This window comes from Hylobates moloch, unplaced genomic scaffold, assembly GCF_009828535.3.
Source record: "Hylobates moloch isolate HMO894 unplaced genomic scaffold, HMol_V3 SCAFFOLD_18, whole genome shotgun sequence".
In the NCBI taxonomy this organism is placed as follows: Eukaryota; Metazoa; Chordata; class Mammalia; order Primates; family Hylobatidae; genus Hylobates; species Hylobates moloch.
This window is the reverse complement of record NW_026652293.1, coordinates 67,233,715-67,246,556: the sequence shown is the minus strand read 5'-3', so window position 1 is coordinate 67,246,556 and position 12,842 is coordinate 67,233,715. Positions and strand designations below refer to the sequence as shown.

Here is a 12,842-nt window from a genome sequence, read left to right as displayed (position 1 = left end):
TTGGGCTTCCAGTGTACCTGCTACCCAGACAGTGAACATAGGCCAGGTGCGGTGGCTGTCATGTGTAATCCCAGCACTTTGGGAGGCCGAGGTGGGCTGATCACTTGAGGTCAGGAGTTTGAGATCGGCCTGCTCAACATGGCGAAACCCTGTCTCTACTAAAAATACAAAAAGTAGCCAGGGGTGGTGGCGCATGCCTGTAGTCCCAGCTACTGAGGAGGCTGAGGCAGGAGAATCACTTGAACCTGGTGGATGGAGGTTGCAGTGAGCCGGGATCACGCCATTGCACTCCAGGCTGGGTGACAAAGCGAGACTCCATCTCAAAAAAGAAAAAAAAAAAAAAGATAGTGAACATAGTACCTAACAGGTAATTTTTGAACCCTTGCCCCTCTCCCATTCTCCCCCGCTTTGGAATCCACAGTGTCTATGATTTCCATCTTCATGCCCAAGTGTACCCATTGTTTAGTTCCCACTTAAAAGTGAGAACACACGGTATTTGAGATCAAAAGGAAGTTACGGAGAGAAATGGCACGTTTGGTTCTGTGTTTTTAGCCCTATTGCCTCCTTTCGTCCAGCCCAGGCCAGTATACCCATTTGTCGTCTTTAGGGTTGTTCGTCCTGTTGATCGTGCCCTGCATCTCAAGAGAACTCACCCTAGAGAGGTCTCTTATCGATGGTTTGTGTTGCTTCATTCACATGTGGGGCCTGCGATCCGGGGATCCCGTGCATCCTGATGCACCCTTTGTGGAATCAGGAATTGCTCTGCAGAGAGTTGGTTTCAAGGCTAGAAGAAACTCTACAATCATTGGCCTATTGTCCAAAAAAGTAAGTAAACATACACAAGAAAGATTGATTCCATTGAATTAAAAATCCTAAATTACTTCCTGACCCTTTGGAGGTATTTCTGCACAGCTCTTCCCAGCATTCTAGCAGATTTCAGAAACTCAAGGGACATTTTTAGCCACAGAAAAAGTTGTTGAATCCAAAAAACTCAATGAGGATCATTTTCAAATATAGTGTTCTGTTATATGCAACGATAACCTGAAGTTAGGATTATTTCAATTGTTTCTTTTATGTAGTAAAATACTAAGTTTGCTGTTTACTTTAAAAGGTAGGCAGGATTTCTAATTGCATTTAATCTAACGATTAAAATAATCAGATTTTGCCCTTTTTTTCTGAAAATTTACTTTGCAATGAGCACAGACTATATTCATGTTAATCATAAATACTCTCCTCCCCTTTCCAGGTAAGCTGAATTTTAATTATTATAATAGGTGGATTTTCTCCATATCCTTTCTTATGGCCTACTTTCCCATCTTACTTAACTTTTTTCCCCTTCGTCCTCTATGTTATACAAAACATATTCTGAAAAATTTATGCAAAATAATTTAATATTATATGTAAACAGCATCATCAAATATATTCCCACATTTCAGGAATTTGGATGGAATTTCCTGCTGATAGATTCATAGAGTCAAAGAAAAAAAAAGATTTAGCTGGGACCTTGGGATATTAAACATAATTCCCTCATCTGAGTAAGGAAACCGGAGCCCAGAGAGGTGAGTCTTTGGGTTTGTCATTTGATCAAGTGTACAGGGCAGGAGCAATAATAAACATAATAACTGACTTCTTTACAGCCCTTTACACTTTATAAAACACATTCACATTCAACATTTACAGGTATCGCAATTCTTGCCTTTCAGTAAATGAAACGCCCCTGTGCTCTATTTACCTCCAGGAGACCAATATGGCTGATTTTATATTTGTTATTATTTCATTTATTGGCTGCTGCTGATGGCAGCACCCTTCACCTGGAGACTCGGAGGCATTTAAGATGGATTCATGTATGAAACAGCAGGCTAACTAACACTTTGGGTGGGCCGACGTTAAATGGAGAGTAATATATCCTGCCCTGCCAGTGAAAAAACCACAGCCACATCTGAGGGGCAGAATCCCAGTGTCAGTGGGATTTGAAGATTTGTAAAAAGCTGTTACTGGTCACATCTGCCATTTGGGAATCCAAGGACCAGATTAAATCTCAAAGAAACCCAAAGTTGTGCCCTTCAATGGCCAAGGGTGGGTTTCTCCAATGAAAGCATCAAATCAGATGTCTTTGTCAGTTACATCTTCATGGAAGGTGATAGCAAGGACTTATATGACATCATAAAATAAGGTTAATTGCAGCCGGGTGGCTCACGCCTGTAATCCCAGCAATTTGGGAAGCCGAGGTGGGTGGATCACGAGGTCAGGAGTTCGAGAACAGCCTGACCAACATGATGAAGCTCCGTCTCCACTAAAAATACAAAAATTAGCCAGACGTGGTGGTGCATGCCTATAATCCCAGCTACTCAGGGGGCTGAGGCAGGAGAATCGCTTGAACCTGGGAGGCGGAGGTTGCAATGAGCCAAGATCGTGCCACCACACTCCAGCCTGGGTGACAGAGCAAGACTCCATCTCAAAAAAAAAAAATAATAATAACGTTAATGACTTATCTGAGATAGTTTTCCTATGAATTTATTTTCAACATTTAATTGAGCATTTCTGGTTTTCAGGCACAGAGGGAGGGATGTGGAGGAGAACAAGGCATGACGCTGTCCTGAAAGTGCTCCTAGTCTGGTGGGCACATCTGTCCTGCTACATCTCCAGGATCTATCTTGAGCTGTTGCAGTGCTGCACTTCCTTTGTAGATGACGGCACAGTTCATTATGACTCTTTGGAATATCTCAGCCTTTTCATCCATGTAGTGAGTTTTGCATCAGACATTTACTCTTTAGCAGGGTGGATTAGTTTCTTAGAACTGTCATAACGAATTACCACAAACTGAGTGGCTTAAAGCAACATAAATTTATTCTCATAATTCTGGAGTCTAGAAGTACAAAATCAAGGTGTCGCCAGGGTCAGACTCTTTCTGATGGGTCTAGGGGAGGGTCAGTCCCATGCCCTTCTCTTTGCTTCTGGTGCGGCTCACGGCCCTTGACATTTTTTGGCTTGTAGATGCATCACTCCAACCTCTGTCTCAATTGTCACACCATGTTCTCCTTATGTCTCTTCCTTGCTTCTCATAAGGACACCAGTCATGTTGGTGGAGGCCCACCCTAATTCAGTATCACCTCATCTTTGCTTGATTACATCTACAAGACCATATTTTCAAATAAGGTCACATTCACAGGTACCGTGGTTTGGGTCTTCAACAGAGCTTTCTAGAGGGTACAATTCCACGCATAACAGGGGATTCGATTCATCCAAACCCTTTCTCAGCAGAGACAGTAAAAATACTTTCCCCTTCAGCTGCCAGATTGCAGTTTCATATGGCTGTGCTCACAATTAAGCAGAAAGGCCAGGGTTCCTTGAGCTTCAGAGTGGGCCACAGATGGTTAAAACAATGTGGAACATGTTTTCAGGGGAGAGAGGACAGAGCAGCCTAAAGTGGTCCTTCCAATAAGTGACATTGCATGTGTCCCTCTCGCTTTCATCTTTATGTGTGTATCACACATTATCCTTCATCCTAATGTCTTTTTCTCCTTGTTCCAGTGAAGCGGCAGAGAGAGCAAAAGTGCTGAGCTCCTGCTGTAAGTCAGGTGCCATTCATGCTCCCCAATCCATTTGGACCGCTCACTGTCCATTCTCTGTGACAGAGGTTGCAGCCACTGTCCTGATAGATCCTGTTTTGCTACTCTTAATTGAGTTTGAATGGCCTACCTGGTAAAGCTTTCATTTAGGCAGCAGAGTGCACATCTTGTTTCCATTTCAATCATTTGCATTGGAAGTGCTTTTTCCCCCTAATGAGTACATAGTCATAAAGAATCCAGTTCAGCCTGTCGTGCTGTTGCCACTGGCATCAGCTGGAAGGCTGGCAAGTAATGATCCCACCTGGAAGAGCACAAAGCAGTCAGCCCCTGTGCTCTGTACCGTGTAACTCACCCATACCGCAGCCCTTGTTCATTCCAGCACGGCTCCTTCTTCACATGTGGGGCTGTTTCTGTTTCTATTGATTCTATGTGATGCCTTGCTTTGAATGCCTTCAACATCATGAATGGAAAATTGTGATGGGCCTAACCCCTTCACTCCACATTCTCCAGGGAAGTGTTGGTCTCAACAGGAGCTAAAGTTTTCCTGGGAAAGGAGAGCCATGAGAGAGAAGTTTACCTTTCCCCATAGGTGGTCCCCAGCAGAGAGGCAGGAAGGTTTATGCACAAAACTGCAGGAAGAATGGTTGCCTTTCCTTGCCATCAGATTGTGATTTAGCTTCTTGTGGCAAGTGGCACTTCATTGGGTGTTCTAAAGACACATTCATCATAGACCCTGCTCACTGGTAACATAATACCTCATATGAACTGCAAGGACAAGACAAACATATAAAGAATATTTAGGCAACTAAACAAGTATACTAAAAAATCTTTAGATTGTGTATAGGCAAAAGGAAACTGCATTTTCTGATAAATGAATACAAGTTGTAAGAGTTCCTTTGGGGAGGAATGGCCATCTTTCTTCCAATTACAGAAAATTTTGTAGTGAACTAATTTAAAAAAATCTTTATATCCTAATTCATTTAGTAACAAATTCAGTGTATAGTCAAGATTCTTATTTGAAACTAAGTGAGAGAAATGAAATTCAAATAAGGGCAATATATTTGTTTATGTACCTGAAAATGCTCAGGCTAAACACAGTGGCTCATGCATGTAATTCAGTTACTTTGGGAGACCAAAGTGGGAAGATCACTTGAGGCCAGGAGTTCAAGACCAGCCTGGGCAACATAACATGACCTCATCTCTACAAAAAAAAAAAAAAAAAAAATCGCTGGGCACAGTGGCGCATGCCTGTAGTCCCAGCTACTTGGGAGGCTGAGGCAGGAGAATCGTTTGAGCCTAGGAGTTGAGGCTGCAGTGAGCCATGATTGCACCACTGCACTCTAGTTTAGGCAACAGAACAAGAACCTGTCTCTAAAAGAAAGAAAAAAAAAGTTCCAGGGTTGTTCCAGATCCTTGAAAAATATCTTCAGGAATATTCTCCAGGCTTTAGCTTTGCCTTCTTCTCTCTTGATTTCATTCTCAAGCAGGCAATCACTATTTTTTGACAAGATGTTCACCAGAAGCTCCAGGCTAATTTTCTATAGGTTTAACCACCCCAAAAGAGAATTTATCCTTTCCAATACTTCTAGCATAACCCCTGGGGCTGACAGTGTTGGTTCTGATAAGCTCAGCATGTAACACATACTCATTCTTGAACCACCAGCATGGTTAAAATTCTCATTGGCCAGACTTGGACCGCATGCCCCACCCCTGGGGTTAGGGGTAAGAGTCAACCCCACCAGAAAACAGAGACTGAGAGTCAGGGAGGGGTGGTTCTTTCAAAGAAAACTAGGCTCTTGGTATCACAGGAGGAAGTGGATGTTGATCAAGCCAAAGCCCCAGATGCCCATGACACTATACAAAAAGAATGTACATTGTTCTGAGATGCTGATTAAGAAATACAAATCAACCTCCGCTTTTTAAAGTAATTTTAAAAGAGGTCAACTTGCAGTGTCTTTCATGGAATTTCTGATTACTTTGAGGTAGTAATCAAGTCAACAATAAATTCTTTGTTTCTCTTGCAAACCCACATTGTCTAGGAACATTTTCTGTTAACACCTGTTTTAGAGAATTACACGAGTCTTGAGTCCTTCTTTCAGGAATAAAGGTAACAAACTGACAGAGATTAAAAAACAAACAAAAAAAGTGGTGGGGTAATTTTAAAATTTTTATGTAATAATTTTCTTCAGCAGGAAATTCTACTTGGCTGAGTGATGTTTGAACAGAGAGCAAATAATGATTTAGATTTTTTTTCTTTTTTTTCTTTTTTTCTTTTTTTTGAGACAGAGTCTTGCTCTACTGCCCAGGCTGGAGTGCAGTGGCGTGATCTCGGCTCAATGCAAGCTCCACCTCCCGGGTTCACGCTGTTCTCCTGCCTCAGCCTCCTCAGCAGCTGGGACTACAGGTGCCCGCCACCTCTACTTGTATTTTAAGTAGAGATGGGGTTTCGCTGTGTTAGCCAGGGTGGTCTCGATCTCCTGACCTCGTGATCTGCCCACCTTGGCCTCCCAAAGTGCTGGGATTACAGGCGTGAGCCACCACGCCCAGCCTAGATTTTTTTAAAAAGATAAAAAGCAATCACTATGTTTAGTATATGCAATGAAAAAAATATGAAAGAAACTCTCTCATGGGCTAGATACTGCCATTTTCTGGGACAGCACTATAATGTCTATCTCCAGTTCTAATTTTCTTTTTCACCTCAAAATTTTAGTATTTGCTGTGACTTATATTTGATTTGTTGGATTCTTAATAACGGCTAAATTTAATTCCACTTTTTCTCTCATTATAATCAGGGCTAGGTTTTTAAAAAGAAATCCACACACTATAAATTCAAAAACCAAGTTGCATTAAAAGTCGTATTTTCGACTGCATGGAGGGTCAGCGCCCCGACCCCTGCGTTAGTCACAGGTCAACTGTATATGTGTACACATGCACATACGTCTAGTGTTTATACATATTCAAATGTACATACACGTTTGCTGTATTTTTCATAATATAACGAGTGCTTCCTATGCAGCAGGCACTGTGTTGTACGGGAGACCATCTTTGCCTCACGGAGCTTACATTTTAGTTGGGGAGATAGTGACGAACCAATGAATAAATACATCAACCAAATGATTAAAGACTGTGATCAGAGCCATGTAGGAAATAAACAGGGTGGTGAGATAGACGAAAGCTGGGAGAGTCCATTGTAGGTGGGAGGTCAGAGAACCTCTCTGAAAAGGTAACATCTTCAGTAGGGCCTCATGGAGGTGAATGATCAGTCAATACGGCAGAACAGAAGGCAGGCCAGTGTAATTGGGGTGGGGTCAGTGGGGTAGGCAGGAGACAAATCAAGCAGGGCTTCATAAACCATGGTAGAAATATAAATTCAATTCTAAGGTAAACTGGAAGTCACGAAGGGATTCATAGCCAAGAAGTGGCATAACTTGATTCAAATCTTAAAATGGTCACTTTTGCTCCTATAGGAAGAATGTGTGTCTCTATGAGAAATAAAATAGAAGCTTAAACAAGAGATTCCTGTAATATAAAAGCATTGTGGACGGGGTTAAGGGTCCCAGATGGGCCCAACAGCTCCACATCCATCAAAAAACCTAGTCTTCTCTATCACCCTACCCCATTGTCTTAGAAAATGGTTTCCATTCCCAGAAGTGCAAGATGGCCAGAGCAATTCCTGACATTTTGTCTGAACTATAAAAGAGTTCTGAAGTATAAAAGAGAAGGAACAAAAGATGACAGAAGTTTTCCTATCCCATCCAAATCAGCTTCCTTGAAGCATCCTGTTTCAAAGTCACACAAAACACTTCTGCTTACATCTCATTGGCCAGAATTTAGTTACATGGTTACACTTAGCAGGGGAGGTGAGGAAACACGGTCTTTCACTTATGATGTCTACGTCAGTAAGATACTTACAGCTATCAGAACAAGCAACCAAAATACGCTTAATGGCTCAAACATGATACAGGATTACTTCTCACTCACATGAAATCCAAAATGATATTCTGGATTGGCAGGTGGTTTTCCTCCAAGCAAGGATCTAAGGACCCAGGTTTCTTCTACCTTGTGCCTCTTTCATCTTCAACACTTGTCTTCCAAGATCTTGTTACTTATCTGCATTAAGCTGTGGAAAGATAAAGAGTATAGAGAACCATCGTGGGTTTCCGTAGGCCAGGACTACAGATGTGTGAGTAGAAGGGACACATCACTTCCACTCACTAATGGCCAGAACTCAAACACACAGCTGCATATAACTGCAAGGGAGGCTGAGAAATGGCATCTGGTTGTGCACAAGAAGACCTGGCTCATGACATGACCAGCCAGCAGCCTCTACCACTGGGGAAATGAGTCCAGCCAAAAACTAGGGTTCTGTTACAAAGAAAGAACCTTGGGAGATAGGTGGCAGTTTGTGTCACAGGAGGCAACAGTGGAAACAGAAGACCAGTTCCACTAAAGAGTTAGCAAGCAAATAAATATTTGCCATCTGCCAGCAATGAGGGGCACGCTTAGAACCAAAAGATGACATAGTTCTACTGCAGGTTCTGTTTTGCAATGACGCGTCTGCACAAATATCTCAAGGATTTGCTTTCAGCCTACAAAACATTCTCAAAATGAAATTGCTATGATTAGTCAATTTAATTTTTATTTATTATTTCATTTTATTAATATTCTAGAAAGCTCTTTAATAGTCTAGAAGTGTTCCATAATCAGATATTAAGGCTTTACAGGTTTGGCCATATAGAGAGAAACACAGTATTAGTGACATAACATTGCTGGAAACCCAACTGAAGAAATTCCTGGTTGTGAGCTTTTACATATAATGTGTTCATTTTGAAATACTACTTTTATGTTCCAAATTTCGGTTTCCATTGATTATTTACTAATTTGTTTTTTTATCTTGAGTTTTATTTAATCTACAAAATATACTACTGCAAGAGAAGGGTACTGGCTGGGGGAGTACCCAATGCTCACAACCATTCTCACTCAAATAATTAATATCTGGTGGACATTTACTATGATGTTCTAGGACAGCTTCGTGGGTCCAGCATAAGTGTAGAGCCTTGAAAGGATAGACCGGCAGGCCTTAAAAATATAAAGGAGAGAAAAAACAAACATAATGACACTAGGAGGAGAATTAGTAGATTTCAACATATGTGAATCAATCAGAAAGTAGAGTTAATTAAGTGGTCAAGAGCACAATATTTGAATTATGTCAGACCTATATTCAAATTCTCATTAAGCCACTTCAAAACTATGTAAAACTGGAGAAGTCACTTAGCCTCTCTGAGCCTCACTTTCCTCATCTGTAAAAAACAGAGGATAATAACAACCACTATGCGAATTTTTTTTTTTTTTTTTTTGTAGAGACGAAGTTTTGCCATGTTGCACAAACTGGTCTTGAACTCCTGGACTCAGGCAATCCTCCCACCTTGGCCTCCCAAAGTGCTGGGATTACAGGTGTGTGCCACTGCACCCGGCCCTGATTTTGAAATAAATTGAAATCAAACATTTTCATGAGGCCCTAAAAGTATCTTGGTCCCTACTACACGTAACAGAGAAGACAGTCCTGATCATTACAAGATCGCGTGATAGTGGGAACAATCCAATGTGTAATGTCTTAAAAATTATGTATAGTTGACTTCAGAGGGTGTGTGTATGTGTGTGCATGTAAGGGGAAGTCTGCTTCTCTTTTTATGCTATAAGCTAATATTTTAATTGTCCTTGATTCTCATAGGTCAAACCTTTATTCGGCTTCAGTGCAAGATCAAACCAACAGTTATCATATTTCACTGTCTTTAAGAAATCCATTGTTGGCCGGGCGCGATGGCTCACGCCTGTAATCCCAGCACTTTGGGAGGCTGAGGTGGGTGGATCACAAGGTCAGGAGTTCAAGACCAGCCTGACCAACATGGTGAAACCTTGTCTCTACTAAAAATACAAAAATTAGCCAGGTGTGGTGACACATGCCTGTAATCCCAGCTACTCAGGAGGCTGAGGCAGGAGAATTGCTTGAACTCGGGAGGTGGAGGTTGCAGTGAACCAAGATTGTAGCATTGCACTCCAGCCTGGGCAAAAGAGCGAGACTCCATCTCAAAAAAGAAAAAAAAAAGAAATCAATTTTATTTTTTATTTTTTAAGAGACAGCATCTTGTTCTGTTGCCCAGGCTAGAGTGCAGAGGTGCCATCACAGTTCACTGCAGCCTTGAACTCTTGGGCTCAAGTGATCCTCCTACCTCGGCCTCCTGAGTAGCTGGGACTACAGGCATGTGCCGCCACACCCATAAAATGCATATTAAAATGTTGGGTTCTGCCACTCAGAGAATATGATTCCCTTGTTAACATGCATCTTATATGCCTCAAGAGGAGTTATTTTTAGGATAATAGTATGTAGTTTTGATGTGCGGTGGGGCCTAATTCCTGTTTCCTGAATAAAGTGAAATTTAGACCTTAAAAATATACCTCCCTCCCCAAATTGGAAACTTGGAACAGGTTAATTTAATTACAAAGCATTTCAGGCTGGATGTGGTGGCTCGTGCCTATAATCCCAAAACTTTGGAAGGCTGAGGTGGGTGGATCGCTTGAGCCCAGGAGTTCAAGACCAGCCTGGGCAACATGACAAATTCCTGTCTCTACAAAACATACATAAAATCAGCTAGGTGTGTTGGTGCACACCTGTAGTCCCAGCTACTCGGGGAGGCCGAGGCAGGAGGATCACCTGAGCCTGGGAGGTCGAAGCTGCAGGGAGCCATGACTGCACCACTGCACTCCAGCCTGGGCAACAGAGTGGGATCCTGCCTCAAAAAATATATAAAATAAAATAAAATGAATTTCAAGGCTCAAAAGGAGAAAAAGATGAACTATAAGTGAGAAGATGTTGAAGGTTTGCTTCATCATAGCAGAGATTCCAGGCAGAGCAGCAAGAGCTCAAATATCAAGAAAATGATACAAAGGGACAGAGTTGAGGAACTACTTCAACAACACAGTTCAAGTCAGTTCACAAACATTTACTGAGCATCTACGATGTGCCAAGTACTGACAGTTCCAGTGTGGAGTAGGGAGTTGGGGATGTGGGAGGCAGAGAGCAAACACATAAAATAAAAACATAGGGAAAGAAGTTCAGTAGGTACAGGATATTTCTTTAAGAGTCAAAGTGAGAAAAAGATGCCAAGGAGTGATATCCAAAGTGGCAGATGACTCAGAAAGGATTAGAGTGCTAAGAACCTCTTGGAGATGGTCACAGGGAAGTCATTGGCAGCTCTGATGACAGCTACTTCCATGGAGTGGTGGACGTGGAGGACTGCTAAGTAGCAGAGGTTGTTCCTAAGGATCCTGAAGTCTGGCCATGAGCAGCAGCAGCAGAACTGGCTGGTTTTAGAAGTGCCTGCTTTAGCAGAGTCTGGAACTAACGTAACATAAAAGCCAATGTGAATCCAGGGTGTGCCATGGACCATGCACTGTTCCAGGCATTTTGCACATCATTTAATCTCCCCATCAATCTCTGCAGTAAGTACTAACTTTAGACCCATTTTTCACAGATAGGGAAATTGAGACACAGAAGGTTTAAGTCACTTGCCTAAGATCACACAACTGATAAAAGTGGTAGAGCTGGAATAAGACCCCAGGCTCTCTGACTCTAAGCCCTGTGCTTTATCTGCTGGCTGATACTGATACTGAATGGTCTCTGGACATATTTGTAAATCACATACTGACCTGGCAGTCAGTTTTGTTGTTGCTGTTGTTATATCAATTTACAGAGGCAAGAGAAGTTATATCAATTTACAGAGGCACAGAGAAGTGGTGTGTTGACACAGCAGTACAGCAGCAGAAGCAGCGCTGGCACCCGCCACATAGCCTGAGTGACTTTCCCACAGCTTAAACCTTGGAGTAACTGCAGAGAAGTGGGATTTGAAGCTCTGAGCATTGTGTGAAACAGAGCCAGGAAATGCAAAAGAAGTCGACTGAGGTCCCCAGAAAGGGGAAGTGGGGACACCATTCAAAAGAACAAATATCTGGCCAGTCCCTGGCCTAGATCGATCTCAACAGCCCTGGAGCCCCCTAAAAAGAAAAGTTTTTGTTAAGAAGAGGTGACTTTGTTTTCTCTCCCTGAACGTTTAGAAAATGCCCGGGTTTCAAAGCCTTTCCTCCTTAGGCCCAGGTAGTTTTAGATTCACAGCACTGGCTTTCGCTCATGGATGCAAAGTGCATTCCGAACAAAAAACATACTGCCTGACATTATGAAAATTAAATATGTGTGTGTGTGTGTGTGCGCATATATATATATATAGAGAGAGAGAGAGAGAGAGAGAGAGACAGAGAGAGAGAGAGAGCGAGAGAGAGACCATCTTGGTTTTTACTTGAGTACCTAAGGCGAAAAACACAATCCAGGAACAGAGGACTGTCATTTGCTTTTTTTAAAAAATCAAAAGTTAATGACATTACTTTATCAGCACGGAGTGTGTGCAATTGACCTGTAGGCGCTTCTCTGTCTGGTAATGAAAATACATGCCTTGGAAATGTGGGTGCAAGGACAAAGAGAAAACGGTGGGGGATAATTGTCATAATGATCGGGTAATAAAGGTAGGCCCTGATTTTTGTGACTACAGTAATTGCTGCTTCTACTGTCACCACAGCTTAAGTAAAATAGTGGTGAAACATCCATCAGAGAAGCCAAAAGGGAGACAGTATTGTCTGTTGAAGAAAAATAGTGGTGTCTGCAATGGCTACATTACAGATGCCACCGCTGAGGCATCCATGAAAAGAGGTCCACATGCTTGCCTCTCCAAAGCAACTTGTGCGGAGCTTTAACAAGTCTACGTTGATTACATTTAAAAAAATCTAATACTATTTAAGTACATTTGACCTTGAACAACATGAAGGTCAGGGTGCCAACCCCTGTGAATTCGAAAATCTGAGTTTAACTTTGACTCCCCCAAAACTTAACTAATAGCCTACCTGTTGACTAGAAGTCTTACAAATAACATAAACAGTCCATGAATGCAGATTTTGTATGTGTCTTATTATATAATGTATTCTTACAGAAAAAGGAAGCTAGAGAAAAGAAAATGTTATTAAGAAAATTGTAAAGAAGAGGGGTTGGGCACAGTGGCTCAGACCTGTAGTCCCAGCATTTTGGGAGGCTCAGGTGGGCAGATCACTTGAGGTCAGGAGTTCGAGACCAGCCTGGCCAACGTGGTGAAACCCAGTCTCTACTAAAAATACAAAAATTAGCCAGGCGTGGTGGCAGACGCCTATAATCCCAGCTACTCGGGAGGCTGA

At 42.1% G+C, this 12,842-nt stretch overlaps 1 long non-coding RNA gene across 1 annotated transcript; it reads right to left on the bottom strand.

The window, feature by feature from the left end:
• Positions 1-2,500: 2,500 nt before the first annotated feature.
• Positions 2,501-8,165, bottom strand: LOC116457391 (uncharacterized). The gene is made up of 2 exons (XR_004245021.2): positions 7,551-8,165; positions 2,501-4,334 (listed from the first exon to the last, which is right to left on the bottom strand). It is a non-coding gene; the product is annotated as an uncharacterized LOC116457391 (long non-coding RNA).
• Between the last annotated feature and the right edge of the window lie 4,677 nt (positions 8,166-12,842).